The sequence below is a fragment of the Gorilla gorilla genome, chromosome 14, assembly GCF_029281585.2.
Source record: "Gorilla gorilla gorilla isolate KB3781 chromosome 14, NHGRI_mGorGor1-v2.1_pri, whole genome shotgun sequence".
NCBI classification, from domain to species: domain Eukaryota; kingdom Metazoa; phylum Chordata; class Mammalia; order Primates; family Hominidae; genus Gorilla; species Gorilla gorilla.
Genome location: NC_073238.2, coordinates 89100983 through 89124924, shown reverse-complemented (window position 1 = coordinate 89124924; position 23942 = coordinate 89100983). Strand labels below are relative to the sequence as shown.

At 36.9% G+C, this 23942-nt stretch overlaps 1 long non-coding RNA gene across 3 annotated transcripts in view; it reads right to left on the bottom strand.

Moving 5' to 3' along the window:
• Positions 1-9080: 9080 nt before the first annotated feature.
• Positions 9081-23942, bottom strand: part of LOC129526412 (uncharacterized) — a 48057-nt gene continuing 33195 nt past the window's right edge. For 2 of the 3 annotated variants that reach the window (XR_008671084.2, XR_010130609.1), the window contains 2 exons: positions 16914-17086; positions 9081-11549 (listed from right to left, as the gene is read on the bottom strand). This is a non-coding gene — a long non-coding RNA (uncharacterized lncRNA). The remainder of the gene's footprint in view (positions 11550-16913; positions 17087-23942) is intronic. The other variant, XR_010130608.1, reaches the window with a different exon arrangement.

Sequence of the window (23942 nt, the reverse complement as noted above, 5' to 3'; positions counted from 1 at the left end):
TTATTTACAAAAAAATGTGGGCCAAATTTGACTTACAATTCACAGTTTGCTGTGAATTGTTTTAGACTATCTGGTCCCCATCTTAATATGTCTTCCCTTTTCAATTCATTCCATATTATCTTCTTAATAATCTGTAAGGGGCACAGCCTCCCCTGCTGACATGACACAAATTAACTAAAAACCTATTTCTCAATCTGGCATTTAAGATTCTCTACCATGTGACTATTAGAGAGGGAAAGGAAGCTGGGACCAAACAGAAGGAAGTGTCGAGAAATCTAATCTAACCATGCATTCTGGCTCTGGTGAGGACAAGCAAACAGTCTGAGGAACATTTTCAAAAGATACAGGCACTTTGGGCATAAAACGGAGCAGTATCAGTGCCCACTCACATTTCTACTAATACCAGACACCAGACGGGCAGATCCAGAGGGTTGGGAAACACTAGCTGGCCAGGCGACGTTATTCACAGTTTGTTTCTGTTAAAGGCCCTCAGCCAAGAGTATAAGGGGATGGGACAGGCTATTGCACAGTCCATGAGCCAGGCACTTGGCAGGTCTAATACCAGATTCGGTCAAACCAAAGCTTTGTTTCTGGACATCCAGATATCATCCAAGTAGCTAGACGGATGGCAGAGTAAGGGACGGGGTATGTGCATAATAAGCCAAGGAACTATACCAACCGGGGAGCTGGGAGCAAAGAGAATCGCAGTTCTATCATGGAGCAGACAATGTAAAAATCTATTCAAGATAATGAAATTGGTCATTGTGCCATAAAGGGAAGGTTTCCTCCTGCTCAGAATAGCCTCCCCAGAAAATGCCTCAATTAGGTAAGTCATTTCAGAGGCTCCGTACTCTATAATCAATATGCAGTGCCCCCTTCTTGATAGTGCTGAGAGAAACAAGTGGTGAGAGGCTGAATGACCCAAACTAAAATGTGCCCAAGACTAGAGTATACTTGTAACTCCTGACTTGAAAAATTCAATGAGTATAAGTGCCATGCTGAGCAGAACAGTTGCATCAGCAAATATTAAAATGTGGTTGGACTTTAAAAGAAATCAAATAATATTCCATACCACTTTATTAAGTCATCTTGAAAAATTACTGTCATAGCACCAATGACCAATGATATTTATCATCTACATGAGTAGTAAATATTTGCCTGTAGAGAGAACTAAATGGAAAATCAAATCATAAAGAGACGGTAACTAGGTAAGTGTGAAATTAGTAGAAAGATGATATGATGTATAAACTGTTCAAGGGCATTGTGCTAAGATAACATGAAACATACCCACTTGTCCATAGAAATATTATTGTTGTGAATGGATCCAGAACATGCTGTTTTCATTGCCTACAATTAATTGCATTTCTCATCACAAAAGGGACACCTTTCTTGGTAAGGGAAGCATTTGAGTTTCAAAGGAATATTCAGCAGTATTCATTCCCTTGGCTATTCCTGAGTTGGCATTGCCAACATTTATTTCCCTGAAACTCTCCACTTTCTATATTTCCATTACTGGCTAACCCTTATTTACATAGATAACAGTCTTTATTCAAGTGAATTAATATGGACAATTGAGTTGCAATCAAATCCTTTCAACATGGGAACCATTCTTTACCTTTCCCAATACTTTGCTTATCTCTGCTCTGGTTTTTTACCCAAAGTTTAACTCTCAAGGAATATTCTATTTAATTTCCAAGATAGTAAAAGTCCTTACATGCTGCCAATAGGAAATGTATAAAATAGAAAATACAGAAGCACACAAAGGCATACACATAGACACATTGGATTCCTCATCTGGTTAATGGAATGGAGATTTGAAAGCCCAGCTGTTGGATGCCAGATCAGTGGATCTTGTTAAAGTAATTTAATTCCCAGACTCACTACACCAAGGTCTATTTCCTGCCTCAATTAGTATTGGCTTAGGAACAGATGTGAGACTAAACCTGTAGGGGTAATTGGTGGCAGGAGGCTAGATGCGGGTATGGAGGTCGTACATCAGAAGATTCAGCTCCTTGCAGCTGGCGAAAGTAGTGATACTATAGCACAGAAGGGTGGCTATGAAGCAGAACAGGAGCTCCCAATGGGAAGATGAGGAGAAGCAATTGTCTAAGTGAGGATGAAGGGAAACTAGATAAGCTCTGTTGAACAGTTTGGATTAGTAGAAAGACAGGGTGGCAAACCAGAAAAGGAAACTGGGAGAATATGGCACTAAGTGCTTATGAACAGACTCTTTAGTATTCTGAGGTCTTCACCTGTGGGTTGCTTAACCATGCTCAAGTCCTGATGCTGACCAGTTCATTTGAAAAATGGGGTCAATAAAACGACCTCACAGGGTTGTCGTAAGGAGGAAATGAGAGAGTATGTATAAAGTGCTTAGTATAATATCTAACACATGGACTACATGATTAAAGCTAGTTTCTTCTCCTCTAGCATAGGAGTTCTTATCTTGGAGTCCATGGCCCCAGGGAGAATCACAATTGGGTGGGAAGACACGTGCAAACCCCTTTCGATAGTTTACAAAAATGTGTATGTACATGTAAGTGCATGTGTACCTTTCTAAGATTTATGTCTTCTATCCAATTTTCAAGAATGCTCATGATTGGAATAAAGATTGAGAAGCATTGTCCTGGTACACAATGGCAAGAGTTGATTTCCAAATCTCACTTACTAGTCAGGGAAAATGTGATCCTACTACGTGAACAGGCCAGTTTCCTATTGATTCAAACTGGGCAGGGCTGTATCTCAGGAAACTGTCTTTTAATTCTGACAGCTGGACATGACAATGGTGCTGGGATTGAATAGTAATCACAGAGAAAAGAATTTTTTGGTTGACTCAATTTCATGCTTAGATCTGGACATGCATTGAAACTTTCCTCTCCTTTTTGCTTTCCTGCCATTATTAACCAAATTGTCCTCATGATTGGTGCCTGTTTTTCTATTCCAGGACAACAAATGCTACCATACTTATTCTGAGTCTTCCTGGTCAGAAACCAAGAAGATAGTCATTGCAACAAAAATACACAGCTTTCAGACATTCTCTTCCTGCTACTCAGATTGTCACGGGATCCTTGGGGTGTTGCTTCACCAGCTGGAAATCTCTGTGGCTGGTGGTACTTTCTGCCTGAGTATTGCTCATGCCTGGTGGGCTCGCTTTGCCCACTCATCCTCGAAGGCTGCACTCGGCTCATGCTATCAGCCTGGATTCCATACCTGCCAAGGGCAAGCCAGGCTCGGATCAGTGAGGGGTGTGTGGGGCAAGTGAGCATGGGGTTCAGCCGCAGTGCACAGGCAGGCACACTGGCTGCTGTGGCAGGGTGGGCAGCTTCAGGCACTGCAGGTGAACCAGATGTACTACATGCAGCTTCTGTTGTGGGCACCCATGCCTGGACAAGGGGAATGCAGTGGTGCCTGGAAACTTGGAGATGCCAGGAACCACAGAGCCTCAAAGAGAGTATCATCATAGCCCTAACTTGGGGAGTCCCTAGGTCTGGGCTCCCCTAAGGGCAGCAACTCTTTTCTCCTTCCCGTCACTGACAACATGGTGAGTGGCGGGGCATGTTTCAGCCCTGTTTGTGTTATAGCCCTTTCAGTCCTGCCATTCAGCAGGTCCTGAGTTCTTGTCCCACATCCAGGAAGAATGAGGTACATGGACAACTGGAGGGTAAACAAGGTGGAGAGGAGCTTCGTTGAGTGACAGGACAGCTCTCAATAGACCCGAAGTGGGTAGCTCCTTTCCGCAGGCAGGTTGCAGCCCTCAGCGAAGAGACCAAGCATGGGTAGCTGCCATCTGCAGGCAAGTTGTCCCAACATCTCTATGAGTGTGGCTGAGTGGTGGATGGGGCAGAATGGAAAGAGAGTCCTTTATGGGCTTCAGAAGGGAGGAAGTGCATTGTGCATGCTGATTAGTCCATGGGCAGCCATAGGCAGGCCTGGAAAAAGCACCATAAGTTCTTACTCCAAGCCATGGACTCCACCCAGAACTGACAGCCCGGACCCCATACTTTAGGTCATCCCTGGCTTGAAGGTGGGGCTTCACTGTGCACCCACCCTTTTCTATGCAGAAGTCTGTCTTCCTCCTGCTGCTATCATATTGTCCATAGTGCCCACGCTGCTCATGCTGAGGAGTGCCTGCAGGCCCCTGACAAGCTGCCGTCAACCCTGCCTCAGCCTCCCTCCCATGCTGATCAGTGCTTAAAGTCCAAGGGGTCCCAGGGCCAGGGTTTGGCATGTCAGCGTCACCCCAAACATGCACACCCACAGGCAGGTCAGAAGAGCACCCGGGCTTGCCCTCAACTTTGCTCTGAAATCAGAGTGGGCACCAGGCGCAGGGAGAAGCCAGGCAGCGGGAGCAGGCACTTCTGAGCCTGCGAGGCTGAGGGGGCTCAGAGGTCCCCAGGAGCACAGGGTGCCCACGTCTGCAGCTGTGGCTGGGTGGCTGCAGCAGTGCCTCGGAGGGCAGGGCTCCCACCCTGCCAATTCAGAAGGGGGCAGGGCTCCCCCTGTTCCCAGCCCTAGCTGCACCTCCCCAACTTCAGCCCATGTCTTCACAGCAGCCACTCCCAACGGGTTGCCACTGCCAACAAGATGACCTATTTTGCCAATATTCATCAACTAGAACATATTTCACACCACAGTATTGATAAAGGAATATGCCAATAAGATGGATGCTTTCATTTATGATGAAAATAATCATTACAGAGAAGAGTCTGTATAATGGCAGCTATAACAACTGGATCTACTTGACAAGGTGGATGTAACATTTCAAACTATTGAAAAGGATGCTTTGAATTAATATAAAATAAAGAATGAGGCTGGAAATAACCCATCTACCATTTTACTGAATGAAAAAATCATTACTATTCTGTATATACTGTGAAGCTAGTAAATTGAGACATAAAATATTTTTTGTGAATTAAAAAAAGGTCAAATCAACATAGTTCTTTCTTTGTCAAAGTTAATATTTCAAGATAAATAGGAAAACATAGAATTAATAAATATGCAAAGAATAACTCCAGTCCCCTTAACATATTCATGAGCCAATTAAGAAAATATGGTTGGCATTCCGTTATTGGTGTTGGGAGGTTTGATTCAAAGAATAATTGGTCTGCTCGTGCATGAGACTATATGCTGAATCTTTTTTTCATATATAACCTGCAGATAATTCATGTCTATTATATATTATTAAAAAATAATTTGGGGCCTATCTACAAGGTAACAACAAAACATTTCTAAGGACAAAATACTACTTTTTGTAGATTGTCCTCAATACATGAGTGTTTAGTTAGTACTGTATTTACAGAGCCATCAATTCCTTTCTAAAGGGGCTGTCCTATTGTGGATTCAGGCATTTGCATTTACATTGTCTTACTTGTCAATCAGTTTTACTCACTCAGCTTTAATGAAGCAAGCCCAGGAACATGGACCAGAGGAATAAAAATCGTAAACTTTCAGTGCATCTGTTTCTGCCTCAGAATCATGCATATTTAGTTGAAATGTTTTACACGTAACCTATACCACTGCTAGTTCAAATTTTTCACCTTTAAAATATTTCTTTTCAGATTTGATGAAAACATCATCAGTTTAGAGATCAGTTAAGAAAATAAGGCCTCATTAGGCTGGCAGATAATAGTAGTATAAGGCTGATATATGAACAACTGATAACAAAAGATAGAAGTTAGGGAGAGTTAGAATTCAGCATAATATGAAAAAATAGCCTACAAATTCCACATTGCCAGGAATTTGGTTCATTGTGGTATCTCAGTTTCTTAGGACTGTGTCATACAGTAAGCCCTCAATCAAAGTTCTTTTAAGTGAGTGGATTAGTTTGTTCTCACACTGCTGTAAGGATGTACCCAAGACTGGATAATTTATTAAGAAAAAGAGGTTTTAATGGACTCAGTTCCACATGGCTGGGGAGGCCTCACAATCACGGTGGAAGGTGAAGGAAGACCAAAGACATATCTTACATGGCAGCAGGCAAGTGAGCATGTGTAGGGGAACGTCTTTTATAAAACCATCAAATCTCATGAGACTTATTCACTGTCATGAGAACAGCATGGGAAAAACCCGGCCCCATGATTCAATTACCTCCCACAGAGTCCCTTCCATGACACATGGGGATTATGGCGGCTACAATTCAAGATGAGATTTGAGTGGGGACAAAGCCAAACCATATCAGGGAGTAAACTTTGAATGATACAACCCTCTGAAGATGGATCAGATTAACATGTCACTGGAATATCCAGCAAAGACAAAATAACAACACTTTACGAATGTTGTCGAGGGGGCTCAAGTTTCACTGAAGCATTTGGATTTTGATGACCTTATTTATGGTTCTCCCCAATTAACTTCCATATCTTAACATAGCAGAAATATGGTGAACAACAGTATCCCTTCTGCCTCATTATAAAAAGCAAAAGTGACATGTTTGACTACAGAAGATAAATTACCACATTTCTTTTTGAGACCTTCTGCAGAAGAGCCAGAATAAACTGGAAACACTTCCAAGGCCAACTAAGAAATAAGATGTTAAACATTTTTATGTGTGAAATTTAGTCACTAAAGTTAATTTAGTTGAGAATTTAAATTAGCAAGAATCAAATTAAGAATAATTTTTTCATCTTTCAGGTATGTTGGAGTACTTACCACAATCTAATTAAAAGAAGTCTAATCTAGTTGTTCTGGGTCACTCATTACTAGTAATCAGAAACTCTTGAATACATTGTTGAATTTTTCTACTTCAGTATTGTGTGGGTTTTTTTCCTTTTTCTTAGAACTAAAAATCTATTTGTTTTTTTGTTTGTTTGTTTGTTTGCAAAGCAAAGTTTTTAATACCTTTCTAATGAAATTGTTCTCTTTTAGATATTCAAATAATTTGTAATTTGTTGTCAGTTTCAGAGATTGGCTTAGAGCAAGACCATAAATATTCAGCTTGACATCACAAGACATCTGCTCTTTGATTGCAATATGCTACTTTTATGATTTTCTTTCGAGAACTCTGAGTTTTATTTACATGTACCAGATTACATCCTATAAAACTTGAAGTGACTGCTTAGCATTAAGACTTGCAAATAACAATAAGATATATGCAGACACACGTTAATAAATTGACCTTTATATTTTCCCCTCATGGTGCAATAGCTCATAGTCCCTCAGTAATTCCAAAGAACAGAGGCGAGGATGCAGAGACTTAGAGTTCATTTCAGACCTGGCACTAATTTTACACATACATAGAATAAGTTAATTATAATAAAGTTCATTGTTAATGCTAAAAAGCAGCATGTATGTGTGAGGGTCATGGGGGTGGAGGGAGATATACTTCTTATGAATACTGAATTATTGAACTTAAGAAAGAAATATGACTTTTTTTTAACTGACTTGAGTCCTCTTTATATTAAGGATTCCCTTGTTTTCTATTTGTGTCTCTTTCATATAGAGCTTACATTTTGTTGTTTGTTCCCTTGCTACAAACTGAGGCCAAGGTTTGACTTCTAAAGTATTCTTTTCAAAGCTCTCAATTACTTAAAAATCCCTGGATTATCTAAAACTTCCCACAGACTACATTTATTTTAAAAGAATTGTGTGTGCATGCTTTTGTTCATTAACCATAGATTAAGAAGTGCAAGAAAATATGAACTATGAGGAACAAAAAGATGCTTCAAGAACTTTATGACTAAGTGTGTTGAATAATATACCTGAATAAGCTGATCAAATAATGAAAGAGAATAAGCATGGTCATTATTTTATGTCTATCAATGACATTGGCCATTCTGCTTAGAAAATGTTTCTTAAAAATCTTATTTTTTATGTAGCCTATTTAATGATGTTTCTAATTTGCAAGTATAAGATAGCAAAATGGTCATGTTTGAAAGCCTGTTGCAGGGTTGAACTAAAAGCAGTAAGTGATGCCAGCATCACTGTCATAAATTTGTTTAATATAGTTGCTGCCTCAGCATTCAGTTTTAGACCTGACATAAGTTGTCTGAAACCTAGTCCAACCCCATCACTTTGGTTAAATTAAAACTTCCCCTCCCCATAGTGGTTGTTTACAACATAGCCTGCTTGTTCCTCCTCTCACTGGCCCAAAATCCAACACACACCACATCTGCTAACTACAATAAAACACAGGATTAACACCAGAGTTATGTAAATAAGTTCTCCCTTTGCTGTGTTTTCTTTAAACTAGCCAATCCACAACCGCCACACAAAAGCCTAAGGAATAATGCCCGTGGACCTTAATAAACTCATAGTCCCACCGGTTCCTCTCTTTCTCTCTCTCTCTTCCCCAGCATCCACGTGTTGAGCTCCCTGCTGCCTCTGGGCTTCTTGCAGTCCTCCCATCAGCATCCCTTGCCTCTCTGGTCCTATTAGTAATAAATTTCTTCTGTTTCATACAGTTTGGTTTTACTTCCTCATTGTGTCTCACCTGACACACACACCCAAATTTAACTTTCCACTGGTCAGGGCTCTCCTGGAGAGTGGCTATCTTGGCTTATGGCCAGTCTCATGACAGACTTCAAGGCCAAATTAAATTAAAAGGAAACCATAACAATAGAAATCACAACCATCAGACTCAACAGGTCACCCTGCCCAACACCAACAACTCCTGAATTAGCCATCAAATGCTGAGCTAGAAACTTATTACAAATGAGACAAAGGAAGAAGAGTTCTACAGATTTGTGTCCAGTTATAAATATTTTCCAAAATTATTGTTTGCTTTTGTGAGAATTTTCTTTTAATCACCTGCAGTCACTGGAAAATAGAATTGCATACAAAGAATACGTAGGAAGGGTTTAAATAATGCAGGCTGACCTTTCTAATTAAGGCCTTAAAAGAAGTTTTCATGGTCAAGCTATAACTGTCAAGGAGCATTTTCCACAAATGTTTTGACTAATGTTAGAATTATAAATTACTTATAACTGAACTAGACAGTGAATCTCCAAGAAATCATTGAAATGTACAGAACTTTATAATACATAGTTTAAGTAGAATTTTCAACAGATACCCAGGCAGCTAACCATCTCTACTCATTTCTAACATCATAAATATAAGACACAGAGTAATAGTGAATAGCTACTTTATACTTTAGTAAAGTTTTTATTGGCTTGAAAATATTAAACAGAATAAAAACTCATTCATTTATATTGTCTAACACTGTTCAGGCAAAAAAAATTTTTATTCACTACATTTTATACTTACTTAGAATCTAATAACTACAAAATATTGAAGTATTTAAAATGGCATAGTGCTACCAGTGATTATCATGGTTTACATTAGCTGCTTTGAAAATGAATGCTTCGAAGCTTTTCCAACAATATTAGGTAATGTTTAACCTCTATGCTCAACTTTCTTCTGTGTTACATGAGATAGCAGGTACCTTAATTGGATGTCTTATTTCAGGATATCTGGGTGAATAATCCCAGCATAAGCGTGAGAAAGGCCCTGGAGAAAAAGTAGAACTTCCATTTACTGTTCTTTATGTGATCAAATGAGGTTTCCAATATTTGTTTATCTTTAAATTATCTCCAAAAACATAATTCTAGAGATATTTTATTAGTCCATTCTCACACTCCCATAAAGAGCTGAGACTGGGTAATTTATGAAGAAATGAGGTTTAATTGACTCACAGTTCTGCAGCTTGAACAAGAAGCATGGCTGGGAAGCCTCAGGAAACACAAGCATGGCAGAAGGTGAACGGGAAGCAAGCACTTATTCTCATGGCCAGCAGGAGAGAGAAAGAGCAAAGGGGGAAATGCCGCACACTTTTAAACCATCAGATCTTGTGAGAACTCACTCACTATCATGAGGACAGCAAGGGGGAAATTTCCCCCAATGATCCAGTCACCTCCCACTAGGTACCTCCTCCAATATTGGAAATTATAATTCAACATGAGATTTGGGTGGGGACACAGAGCCAAACCATATCAGTTATAGTCCCATATTATGCAATTCAACTAGTAATTATTAAGTGCTGAAAATATACCCACACTCTTAAGTACTATAGGCTACTGTATTTTCACTCCTTTTATATACATTTAAGTAAAAACAAAAAAACTTATTATTCCCATCCTTAAACCTCTACTTTTTTAATACACTGGTAATCAGTCCAAAATATGTTCAATTATTTTTTGCCTACTCAATAATTTTTGTATTAAGACTCATGTTTGCCATGGATTAAATTATTTGCCAAATGACTACAAGTATCCTAGGCTTAGAGGAACTAAGGCCAGGGAATATTCATACTAAATTCTCTGTAAGCATGTAGATATGAAATGTAACACTCAAAAACTGGAGATTTGTTATCAAATCTTTATTATGATATTGTTATTGGGTATCTTTATTATGAAAGAAAATGAGTGATGCTGAAAAGAACACCAAAATGTGGAAGTTTCAAAAAGAAGCATATTGAGAAATAAATTTAAGATAGTGTCTAATATAGTGATTTCAAAACAGTATTTGAGAAAAATCCTTTTGTTAAATATTGTTTGGGTCTTCTATAAAGTAAGTCAAAACATAGGTATAGTGTTAACTTTTTCTTACAGCCAGGAATATTATTAAGATATTACAGGAAAAAAAAGAATAACACAGTACACTACACATTGACTTGTGAAAAAACAGCATTGAAGTTTCTGCTGGTTCAAACTTATAATCTTTCAAACACACTGAAAAGGTCTTAAAGTATCTGGACCAGATTCATCTTGATCAATAGTCTATTTTCCAGGCTCTTCCCATTGGTGTACCAGTTCTGAATCTTGATTCCCATGTAAGTTGGAAAAAGCCAATGGAAGCAACTGCCAAGTACATTTTTCTAAAAACCTACGTTTAGAATGAGTAGTAACTTTCTCTACAATCAACTTAGACAGTTAACCACTCATTTTGACCTCCAGAACAAAAATAAAGCAAAAAAATCGACTGAAGGCTGATCTTAAAAATCTTGTATGTATTGTACGATCAGGGTTTCTATAATATATTTAAAATGGGATGCAGCTTTTAATGTATTGTATGGAAAGACCCTGCATCGCTACAGTGCACTAGGACAGAGACAGAAAGCTTCATCCAGGGAAATAAACCTATAAGCACAGGCCAAAATAATTTACCTACCTTTGGCATATATCTTAAATGCCAGTTAAACTTGATATTGGAAAACACTCATTGGGGAATTTGCCTGTATACATGGCATCTACAGCACTAGCTCTGTACCACCCACTCAGTCCCTGGAGAGTTCTTCGAGCATCTTCTCTTCCCCTGAACTTCAGAAGAAACCATCTGCTGATGACACTGCTAGGAACTCGATCTCAGAAAGCCTTAAGCTGTTTTACTTCCATTTTTGTCTCAATCACTTTAACGTCTCGCTGCTCTTTTCCTTCTGCTGGTGATCCAGGAGGTCTGCACCCCACCTCCTGTGTTCTGCTCTTCCCAGAAAAACTTCTTCCATCTGACTCCTTAGGGCATTTCCCCTTTCGTTCATTCAACAGATTCAGGCTGGGTCTCTTGTTTCTGTCTGTAAATACCAACCATTCACTCAAGGGTTTTTAAGGCTTTCTTCTTTACTATAAGGAGAAAAAAGGAAAGTATAATATCATCTGCAGTTTGATTTGAAATATATAAAATCTATTTAGCATAGGGAGAAACTGAAAGAAAATATTAGAAATGTCAGTAGTTGTTCTGGTGATGTTTCCCCCACTTTCCTGTATTTTTTACATTTTCTATTAATGAATCTGTCCTATTTTCATAACAAAATAGTATCTTTATCTTAAAATAAAAGATTTTTTTAAAAATTATATATTTGGGGGAAGTTGATACAAGCGATGCTTTTAAATAGTAAAACCAAACAGATGACTACAAAATATGACCGTATTATATGAAAAACAGCTTTTGTCAGTATTTCCATTAAAATACAAATTGGAACTTACACAAACAACAACAAAAAAGAGGAAGAATACTTTTTTAAAAATCTTAATCTAAAACAATATCATAAAATCAGTTCACTTTTCATGAAAAAGTTTCTGATTTTAAAAAACATAGATATACAATTTTGGGTATGTACAAATTGCATATTGTAATGCAATGATATCTTGTAATGCATATGTAAACATATGTTATTAACTTGATTTAGTCATTCCTAAATGTATGCATATTTCAAAACATCATGTTGTACACAATAAACATGCACAATTTTTATTTGTCAAATAAATAAATAAAAAGATGCATGTTGTTTTTTTTCAAGTGTCATCCCTCAGCCACAACTAAGCAGAGAAGCATGGTGTTCTGACAGGTTAGAAGAGGATCCATCAGTTCAAATCTCTCCCTGCATCAATGGTGTGTCTATCTGCCCAAGCAAACAGAGCTCTGAAGATGCCTAAAATGAATCCCCAAAGTGGAACTAAGTAAACTTACTTGGGAGCTTCCATACATAGGCAGAAAGGTCACCTTGTTATCCAAATATTCATTCTGTGTGTGCCTTCTAGTCTGGTGTTGCACACATAAGCAAAAGAAATCCTAATCTGAAAACATTCACTAATAAATTCACACTACTTCCTAGATGACTCTAGTGTTTAGTGATACCTTTGGGCATCTGTCTCTTATTGATTTGGGACATCTGATAATGCCATGCAAATCACTCGCATAGAGAAATTAAAATTGGAAGATTGCATGAAACATACACAGAAACTTTCACAAATCAATGCTTAGGAAAGTTAGACTAGTGAACAGTCTAGAGAAAATGGACAGAATGATAAAGAAACAAGAATGATGACTAACAAGGGATTAGAGATTGATGTTCAGGACAAATGACTTTTTAATTACACTACACAGTCAAAGATGAAATGAAAATGATAATATCTTAATATATTAATTTGTCTGAAAATTTACACCAATCAAAATTAATCTTTGATTCATTCTGAGTCATATTAAGAGTTAATATATAGATGGAATTATAATACATTGCATAATATACAGTTTCATTTTCTAAAATTGACATCACAATCAAATCTTGTTTTTCTTTGACTATTCACCATGGTATTTGGCTTGTTTAAGTGGTCTCTTAAAAAGAGATATCAATTTTTTCATATACTACAAAGACCATATTTTTTACAATATAAGCCTTAAGAAAAGATTAAATTTTTCTTTTGAGGAATATATCATGTGCTAAAGGTTAAGAATTTTATTTGGAAGAAACTTTTTAATCACAGTCACCTACCAGCACCCTCCCTCCCAATCCTCACCTGTCCTGAAGATATAACGAGCTTAAGAACTTCTACAAAAGCAAAGCCATTAATACACCTGAACAATGTCTATTGGAACTATAGATGGAAGCTAAAAAGTTCAAGAGAAAAAAAAAGATGAAAGTGAGATTCAAAGAGAAGGGAAATAACAGGGAGAAATACGTAAGAGTTGTAAGTTGCATGAAACATTAATTTTATAGAGTGCCATCAAAATTATCTTAGCAATACCAAGACTACTCTCTTTGAATTGGAAGCCAGTGAAGAGAAAATATAGTACAGCAACCTCCCCTCGCTAAGCTAGCTTTGTGTCACTTCTTGTATATTTTCTTCCATGTCTTTAATCTTCCCACCTAGAATGACCTCTGCCTTCCCACCTCCAACTATGCAAAACCACCCCTTGCTGCAAAGTCCAAATGAAGCTGCACTTCCTTGGTGACTTCCATGATCACTCAGTTTACAATGGACTGTAGCACTTAGTTCTTTAAGTATAAACTCAGTCTTTTACTGCTAGTTCCATGTTATGTTTGTACGATTGTGTCTGTAATTAACCTGTGAGCTCCTTGTGGGCAGAGGCTGAGTTTCTTTCATCTTTGTAACCATATTGCCCGGTATGTTGTCTAACACGTAACAGTCACTGAAGAAATGTTTTCTAGTATGAATGGACAGAATATATATCATTCAGAAACTAGAAGAGTGCTTGGCACTATTTGGTCAAAGGAATAGGTGATTAGTTGATGTCACCTGAGGCACATTCTTTTTTGTTTCAAACCAGCTGGATGTGAGTTTAGTAAAGGTTTTCCTGAAGTTTGTATACATAAATATTAAGAATAATTCTCTCTCAACTTTCCCTACTATTTTCCTTCTTTATCAATCATCAGGTGACATGGTTTGGCTCTGTGTCCCCACCCAGTTCTCATCTTGGATTGTATTCCCATAATTCTCATGTGTTGTGGGAAGAACCCAATGGGAGATAATTTGAATCATGGGGACAGTTTCCCCCCATACTGTTCTCATGGTAGTGAGTAAGTCTCTCGAGATCTGACGGGTTTATCAGGGGTTTCTGCTTTTGCATTTTTCTCATTTTCTCTGCCGCTGTCATGTAAGAAGTGCCTTTAGCCTCCCACTATGATTCTGAGGCCTCCCCAGCCATGTGGAACTGTTAAGTCCAATTAAACCTCTTTTTCTTCCCAGTCTCGGGTATGTCTTTATCAGCAGCGTGAAAACAGACTAATACAGTAAACTGGTACCAGCAGAGTGGGGCGCTGCAGAAAAGTTACCTGAAAATGTGGAAGTGCCTTTGGAACTGGGTAACAGGTGGAGGTTGGAACAGTTTGGAGGGCTCAGAAGAAGACAGGAAAATGTGGGAATCTTTGGAACTTCCTAGAGACTTGTTGAAAAGCTTTGACAAAAATGCTGATAGCAATATGGACAATAAGGTCCAGGCTGAGGTGTTATCAGACAGAGATGAGGAACTTGGTGGGAACTGGAGCAAGGGTGACTCTTGTTATGTTTTAGCATAGAGACTGGCAGCCTTTTTCCCCCGCTCTAGAGATTTGTGGAATCTTGAACTTGAGAAAGATGGTTTAGGGTACCTGGTGGAAGAAATTTCTAAGCCCCAAAGCATTCAAGAGGTTACCTGGGTGTTGTTAAGGGCATTCAGTTTTATAAGAGAAGCAGAGCATAAAAGTTTGGAAAATTTGCAGCCTGACAATGTGATAGAAAAGAAAATCCCATTTTCTGAGGAGAAATTCAAGCCGCCTATATAGAAATTTGTTTTAGCCAGTTTCTCCCCTTTGGAATGGCTGTGTTTACCCAATACCTGTACCCCTGTTGTATCTAGGAAGTAACAAGCTTGCTTTTGATTTTTCAGGCTCATATGTTGAAGGGACTTGCCTTGTCTCAGATGAGACTTTGGACTGCGGACTTTTGGGTTAATGCTGAAATGAGTTAAGACTTTAGGGGACTGTTGGGAAGGCACGATTGGTTTCGAAATGTGAGGACATGAGATTTGGAGGGGCCAGGGGCAGAACAATGTGGTTTGGCTCTGTGCCCCTACCCAAATCTCATCTTGAATTGTACTCCCATAATTCCCATGTGTTGTGGGAGGGACCTAGTGGGAGTTAATTTGAATCATGGGGGCAGTTTCCCCCATACTGTTCTTGTGGTAGTGAATAAGTCTCACGAGATCTGATGGGTTTATCAGGGGTTTCCGCTTTTGCATCCTTCTTATTTTCTCTTGCCACTGTTATGTAAGAAGTGCCTTTAGTCTCCCACCATGATTCTGAGGCCTCCCCAGCCATGTGGAACTGTAAGACCAACTAAACCTCTTTTTCTTCCCAATCTCGAGTATGTCTTTATCAGCAGGACAAAAATGGACTAATATATCAGGCAAACAAAAGAAAAAGGAAAATCTCAGAAGTTGAATTTCTTCTACCCAATTTAGGTATACGTGATTGGTACCCTTTGCTGATTGCAGGTTTTTGCTAAGGAATTCAGCTGCTGTCAAGGTAATATCAACTCTGAAGTAGCTTTCTTCTTCTGTTCTCGTTACAATCCCAAATTCATTTTTACATAAATAATTTTTTGAAGTTGTAGAATATTCAATATAGTACTTATTTAACTTAAATCTCTCATAAATTTTGAGAAAAGACCATAAATCTTTTCTGAGACAAAACTTTACTAAACACCAACTATCAAACCTTCAATAAAATAATTACAAAAGAATATTTTCTTTACTAAATAGATTAATTTCTACTTGTGTTTCTCTAATGATTAAATAAACTATTGCTGAAACCCATTAAGACAAGCAAAGTATGTGCATCGATAAGAAAGGAATAATACACCAAAGGCTTGTCATTATAAGGATTTAGATGTGTCACCGAAGTCCAGTTCCCTGGGCTGACATAGTGTTTTATAGAATTGAAGGTAGGAAGAACTTATATAGAAAATCTGGCAGTTTCTTAGGCCAGTTGTCAAATGTTAGCATTACCAAAGTTGCATTATAATTGAAAGTAAGTAATTTATTGAATAATTTTAAAAATATAATATGCCTTCTCTTAATTCTGAGCTGTCACATTTTCATAAGGAATGAGTTTGTACAAACTAAGGTCATCTCTGCTGCTGTGTCAAACAGACCTGGAAATAGAATGCACTCCTGTGTAAGCCATTGAGAGAGTCTCCAGGAAAATGAATGTGTAATTGTTTCCAGTCAATATTCAGTTTTTCTCTGACTTGTTGATTCAGTATATTTTGAAGCATAAAAAATAAGATGTATTAATTAAATCTTTTATTAATTTTTTATTTTTTATTTATTAAAATAAGATTTATTTAGACAAAGCCAAACTTCAGTCTTAATAGATCAAGCACAAATATGATAATCTCACTGGTAAGTTAATTCCGTGTAGAGATATGTCAGTCATATTTTTACAGCTGGCTAGATCATACTTTAGATCACCAAGTTGCTATGAGTCTTTTGGTGGGAATTATTTTAAATACAATTGTTAGACATGTCTATTCTTAAAATAGACAAGAATTACCCGGGTTAACCGTTAGCTTGTTTTGAACTACATCTAATAATAATTAGCCAAGGTATCAGCACAGGAAGAATTTTTAAATTTGCTTAAATAAAAATACTTTAAATGATGTGTACAATTTCATGTATATCTACAGACTAAAAGTGCTTTTACTTACAAAAGTCATTTTGAGCAGTCAGTATTGTGACTGTAAACCAGCAGTTCCCAGACTTTTGGTCTTGGGATCCTTTCACACTCTTGAAAATGAAGGAAGACTGAAAAACTGTTCCAGACAGCAGGAGACCAGGCAAAAGTAATAACAAAATGTGATATGGGATTCTGAATCAGTTCCTGGAGCCAAAAAAGAAAGACATTAATGGAAAAGCTAGTAAAGCTTAAATGGGGTTTTTATTTGTTAATGGCATTGTACTAATGTTAATTTACTGATCGGATAAGTATATCATGGTTATGTAAGATGTTCTCATTGTGAAAGGCTGCAAGAAGGATATTTGAAAACTCTCTGTACTATTTTTACAACTTTTTTGCACATCTAAAGAAACTCATAATAAAAAGATTTTGTAAATTATTAAGAACAGCAAAAAGCTTTTGTTTATAGAGGTATCAATATCAACAATATCAATATTCAAAATTTTAAACTGAGAAATGTTAAGGTATATACTTATTAAGTCATTTTTAATGTAATAACTATCCAGTTAGATGTTAACATAAATAGCAATTTTATGAAAAATAATTATATATTTTAAAATAAAAATATTTAATTAGAAGAGTAGCATTATTTTACCTTTTTGCAAATCTCTTTAATGTCTGGCTTAAAAGAAAACACTTGGTCTCTTGTATCTGTTTCAACATTCAGTTTATTCTAATATACAATATAGAGTGGTGTTGGGGTTTTTTGATTGAAGTAAATAAAAAATAAAATAACCTCACAGAGGTATATAGTTGAAAAGGGAAGAAGGATATCTTTTAGAATTTTTCTGATAACTGTGGATATTCTCCTTTGATACTAAACCAAAACTCACCAAGTGATGATTTCTTTAAGGTTAGCTGCAACATGTAATCTGAAACCATAATAAAACTTCTTTTTCACTCTGTTACATTAAAATCTATTGGACTATTTTGCACTTTAAGCTTTTACCCACATGTGATTTTGTACTATCACGAATCAGTCATTTGAAAAATATTTCTTATGCAGAGTTTCTAAATGTTAAATATCTAATTATAAGATATAGATAAAAGCCCACAATTCTTAATATCATTACTAATCTCATCAGAACCATCTTTAAGTGTTGATAATCTTTCAAGTTTATGGTAGCAAATACAAGTCTTACAAAATTCTAATTTTTCACTTGAGCGGTTGGGTTTCATTATGGACAACATACACTGTCAGTGTCTTCCCAACAAGCTCACTTCGTTCATTTTTGAGGAAATGCCTACCAAATAACAAGACTGAAAAACCATAGATAGTCAGTTATTCTTTCAAGTAAAAATAGTGTTCTGTGTAAACCCCAGCTAGTTCAGCTCACAACCCAAACAATTGCGCAAGTGCTTTCTTTGAGGCAACTCTCATACTGCGTTGTGTAGTAGAGTGGTTTCTGCAGAATATATTTGAAAACATGTGTACTTGAAGCCAAAATGTAATAAAAGTGATTATTTATACTGCCTTTTCAAGGGCATGCTCCGGGCAAACTGGCTTCATTTTTTTTGTTCTGTAGTGATGAAGACCGCAATGACTTCTGACAACAGTTGGGCCCACTGCCTATATCTGTGCTAAGGCACCACAGTTTAACCCACTATGGCTTTGCACCACCAGGGTGCAAATGGGAAAACAGTGCAAAGGGCAAATATATTCTTACTGTTATGAATAGTTTTGGCTTCACAGACTCCTAGGGACCCCCCAAGCTTCCACAAACCACACTTTGAGAGCCTCCACTCTAACAGAAAATGAAATCTCATCACAATAGCAAAATGTATTTTTCTACAAAATAATACTGGGCAATGGTTGCACAGAGATAGATGTGGAATATTTTCTAGAGAAGAGAAACAGTTTTGAGAAGCTCTGTGAGTGAAAAGACACATCCTTCCTGAGTTTACATAACAGATAGATAGAACCCTGGGCTTTTGCAGAGCCATTCAGAATCCGTAGGCGTATGGAAAAGTAGAGTTCCATTTTCTTGAGTCACGCAGCGATAGGAAAGGAGAGTGGCACAGGGAAAGACAAACTAATGTATATAATCTTTACTTTTAACCAATAGAAAGACCATGGTCTCTGCTAAATTCTCTGTGTTGTTCACAATGTGACATGCTCCCTGAAAACAGGAATTGCTTTTTATTTTTTAATCCCTAGGCCAAATACAATGATTAGTATCTGGACAGGATTCAATAAGTGCTGAACAAATGAATAGACAGGCTGGGTGCAGTGGCTCACACCTATAATCCCAGCAGGGATTTGGGAGGCCAAGGTGGGAGGATTGCTTGAGACCTGGTGTTAAAGACTAGCCTGGGCAACATAGTGAGACTGTTTCTAAAAAAAAAAAAAATTAAAAGAAAAACATTAGTCAGGTGTGGTGGTGCATGCTTGTAGTCCTAGCTACTCTGGAGGCTGAGGCAGGAGGATCGCTTTTGCCCAAGAGATTGAGGCTGCAGCAGCCTGGGTAACAGAGTGATACCCTGTCTAAATAAATAAATAAAAATGACTGGACAAACAACAAGCTAAAATGCCTGTAGTTATTAAACATTATTTGACTTCAGGATAGGAAACAAGGGAATTGATTATTAAACTGCACAACAGGATGGAGATCTAAAAAGAGAACAAAGTCCTAGTAGGAAAATTCATGGTACTTGAGAATTCGTATTTCTTGTGATTCTCTTTTGCATTTCTTTTGATCTATCTGGCACAACTTTTCTCCTTTACCTAAAGCAATTTTGCTAATGGATTTAGTAAAAAAAAAAAAAATTAGAACAACACACATAGATGTATTTGTATACATTCAAGTACTGAGCGCTCCCAGAAATTCAAACCTGCAATCACCCACGTAGGTGAATTTCAGGTAGAAAAGTGGGGACAGGGTAGCACTATTGAGTCACAGAAGAAATTGAAGTCTGCATCCTGGGTTTGAGTCTGGCTCTGCCATTTGCAGACTGTATAAACTAGATTAATTATCCTCTCAGTTCAGTCACCTCACAGGTAAAGTCAAATAACAGTCTGGGTTATGCTTACCCTAGAATTTTATGAAGAGCAAATTGCAGAGATTAAGATAATAAGATAAGTTATAAAGGCTTCAACAAACTGAGAGTCTTTTTATCTTCCACTCCACCACATTGTCAGTGGGGAAAGTTTAGTTCACTCCTAGAGTGCCTGGCAGGTGATATAAGATGAAATCACACAGACTACATCTCTCCTCCCACCTGGCCTGGGTAGGATAAAACTTCAACAAACTCAAGGCATGAAGCATTTTTTTCCTGTCTTTCTCGGTCCCTCTTCTCCCTGTGCTGCTCTCATCCTCTTGGCCTGCCATGTTGTAGCAGAAGTGATGATAAAGAACTCACATATAACCCTCCATGTGAGGAGGGTATTTAGTGAAAAGGGAGAGAGAAAAGACAGTTTCTTACTCTGCATATCTCCTCTTACCCCTGCTACACACACATAGGACTTTCCCTAAAGGCCAACATATTTTTGGCTGATGGCTACTCTCAGTTTTTCTATGGACAAGATGAGAATGTGGAAAATAAAAAGCAACTGTCTCTGCATATACTTCATCCCATTTCATTTGAAGCAATGGGCAGAAAAATAAACATGGAGAAAGTATGCCGTGGGCAAAGGGCACTCAGCTTATACAAATTCTGCCCAAACATAAAAATAATTGAAAGGGTTTTTAAACACCAAGAGAATGAAACATTCAGACTTTTCTAAACGAGCTATGAATAACCTCATATTATTAACTCATCAATTGCTAAATAAAAACTAATACATTTAGATTATTCACCTTGGAAAAAATAATGGAAAGAACACTGATTTTGCAGCACACTAATATTTTTTGAAAAACTAAAATATCTCATTATTCCAAAATCAGTTGTGATGCAATTAAATGCAAAGGCAATTTATTTCTCTTCCTGATATCTGACATTATTCAAATGAAAAGTAACATAATCCGTCTTGAATTCCTACTCTTTTAGAAAACAAAAGAAATGTTAGAAATGTTACTCTTTGAAATGAAATATTTTTCTCATTTATGCAAATGATTGCATCTTAAATTCCATACAATAAAATAATGTAAATCAATATACCTTCTAATACAAATGAAAACTATGGCTTAAACTTTTCTTGAGCATTAAAATCTTTCACGGTAGTGACATGATCTTACTGGTGAAACTGATTAAATCTCTTCTTTAACATATACCACAAGAGAAGAGAAAGTAATACAAACTAGAAATCTGCATTCATTCGGCCAAATTTTATTTTTTCATGGTCTTGCATTTGAGCACTGCTAGATGTCATTGCATGAAGTGTCAGCTCAACAGAGATTCAAAAGAAAAACAAAACTGCAATTTATTGGAGGTGATAAAGCATTAAAATCTGCTTTATTTTATGGCTAAAGTGTTTCATTACTATTTAATGTCATTGTTTTAAACATGATATTGTTGGAATCTCTTTAACAATGCTAAGCTTTTAAAGCTCAAGTCAATCACCCTTTTGTTATCATAGGGGACTATAGATTCAATTATTTCCAGATTTGACAATTAAACTTTACCTCTCCTTGCAAAAACTCACATTTCCTACAGCAAAACAAAGGGTGATCATATCTTAAGAGGGGAGCTCAATGAGTGAGTGTTGTCGAATAAGCACACATTGGCTGTGTGTACAAATGATCTAAACACAGTTACTACAAACATTCTCATTAAAGCCATGAACTTAGGTTCCATTAGATCCATATCATAAGAAACTATTGTTATCATCCTAAAAACTGAACCAAGCTGGAGCAGTTACAAAACCATAGTCTTTTACTTTTAATTCATTGCAAAGTTGAGTACACAAAGAAACCTGAATGAACAAAATTCCAGAAAGTAATAAACTTTTCATACGGGAGAAAAGATCCGGGGCTGCTCTTATCTCTAGAAAAATAGTAGGATGATGAGGTGCCAGCCAAATCATTTATAAGCATTTAATTGCAAAGTGTGGGTAACTGTGACATTAAAAACTTGAAGGAGGTACAGAGAGAATACAGGACTATGCCAACCTGAAAACTCTTAGCCAGAGGTCCTTACTGAGAGCCCAGGGGTGTATACCAAAGGCTGACATCAGCAGGAAAACAAATAAGAATGACTGCAAACTTCTTATCAGAAAAGGCATAAGCCAAAAGACAATGGAACAACATAGAGTACTGTAAGAAAATAACCAGCAGGCTATATTCTCTATCTAGCAAAATATCGTCAAAAAAATGAAGGCAAAGTAAACACATTTTTAGAAAAACTAAAGCTGAGAAAATGTGTTCCTAACACACGTACACTAAGAGAAATGTTAAAGGAAGTTCTTCAAGCTAAAAGAAAATGACACCAAATGGAAATTAGAATCCACAGAAAACAGAATGCTAGAAATAATAAATGTGAATAAATATAAAAGATTGTTTTGTTATTTATTAACCTCTTTAAGAAATAATTCAGAGAACAGAAAATTCACTAAAAATATTCAAAAATGACATAAAAAACATAAAAAGCCTTTAGTCTCACTAAAATTAGGGAAATTAAACAACACAAAGACACCATTTCTCACCTATCAGACTGGCAAACGTCTAAAAGCAAGACAGCAAATTCTGTTGACAAGGCTATAGCAAACACATTTTCTCATACACTGCTTATGTGAATGAAAATTGGTCTATGCCTTCTGGATGAAAATTTGACAATATTTAGCACAACCACATATATATCCTGAAAATACTCTTCTAATAATATGAATATTATGCATAGGCTTAAATAATATGCATAGGGTTATTTATTGCTGCATTGTTCATATTTGCAAAGTAGTGGTAATAAACCAAATATCCATGTGTTTGAGAGGGATTGAATAAATTATGATACATTTACACAATGGAATACTATGCAGCTATAAAAAGAACGAGGAATATTCCTCTAAGATGACTTGTTTTTCACAGGCTATATTGGTAAGTGGAAAAAAGCAAATTACGAAGCATTATGTCATAATCTTACGACATAAGATTCTATACGTCATGTGAGAAAGGAAGGAATACTAGAATAACTATAATCAAAAAGAGATAATAACAAGTTGGTGAGAATATGGAGAAATTGGAACCCCCCACATATTGCTATTAATAGTAGGAATGTAAAATGGTGCAGCTGCTTTGGAAAAACAGTCTGGCAGTTCATCAAAAGTTAAACATAGAGTTATCAATGACCCAGCAATTCTATTCCTACTCATGTATGAATAGAAATGAAAACATGTTTGCATAAAAGCTGTACACAAATGTTCATAGCAGCTTTATTTATAGTAGCCTCAAAATGGAAACAACCAAAATGCCCATCAACTGATAAATGGATAAATAGCGTGGTATATACATACAGTGAAAAATTATTCAGCAATAAAAAGGAATAAAGTACTGATTGATGCTACAACATGGATGAATCTTGAAAATATGTTGCATGCAGGAAACCAGCCACTAAAGACCATATAAATTAGTTGTTATCTCGGGCTGGGAGGAGGGTTATGGAGAATAACAAATTATGTCTACAGAGTTTCTTTTAGGGATGATGAAACTATTCCAAAATTGATTATGGTGATGATCACACAACCCTGTGAATACCCTAAAAGCATGTACACTTGAAATGGGTTAATGTTACGGTATGTGAATTATATCTCAGTAGAGCCATTATATTAAAACAAGAAGGAAAGAAGATAGAAGATATACATCATTTATGCAAAAGAAATACAAGAGAGATAAGTTGTAAACTTAAAAGATTCATTCCAACAGAGAGTGGGTAGGAAATGACAAAAAGAAGGGGAAAATGGACTACAGTAGTAGAGATTAAGAGGAAGCAATATTTCTTAATAAGTTTTTAATGTATATATTTATCTTATTTATAATGATATGGTCTGGCTCTGTGTCCCCAGCCAAATTTCATCTTGAATCATAATCCCAATTGTAATCCCCATGTGCTGGGGGAGGGACCTTGTGGG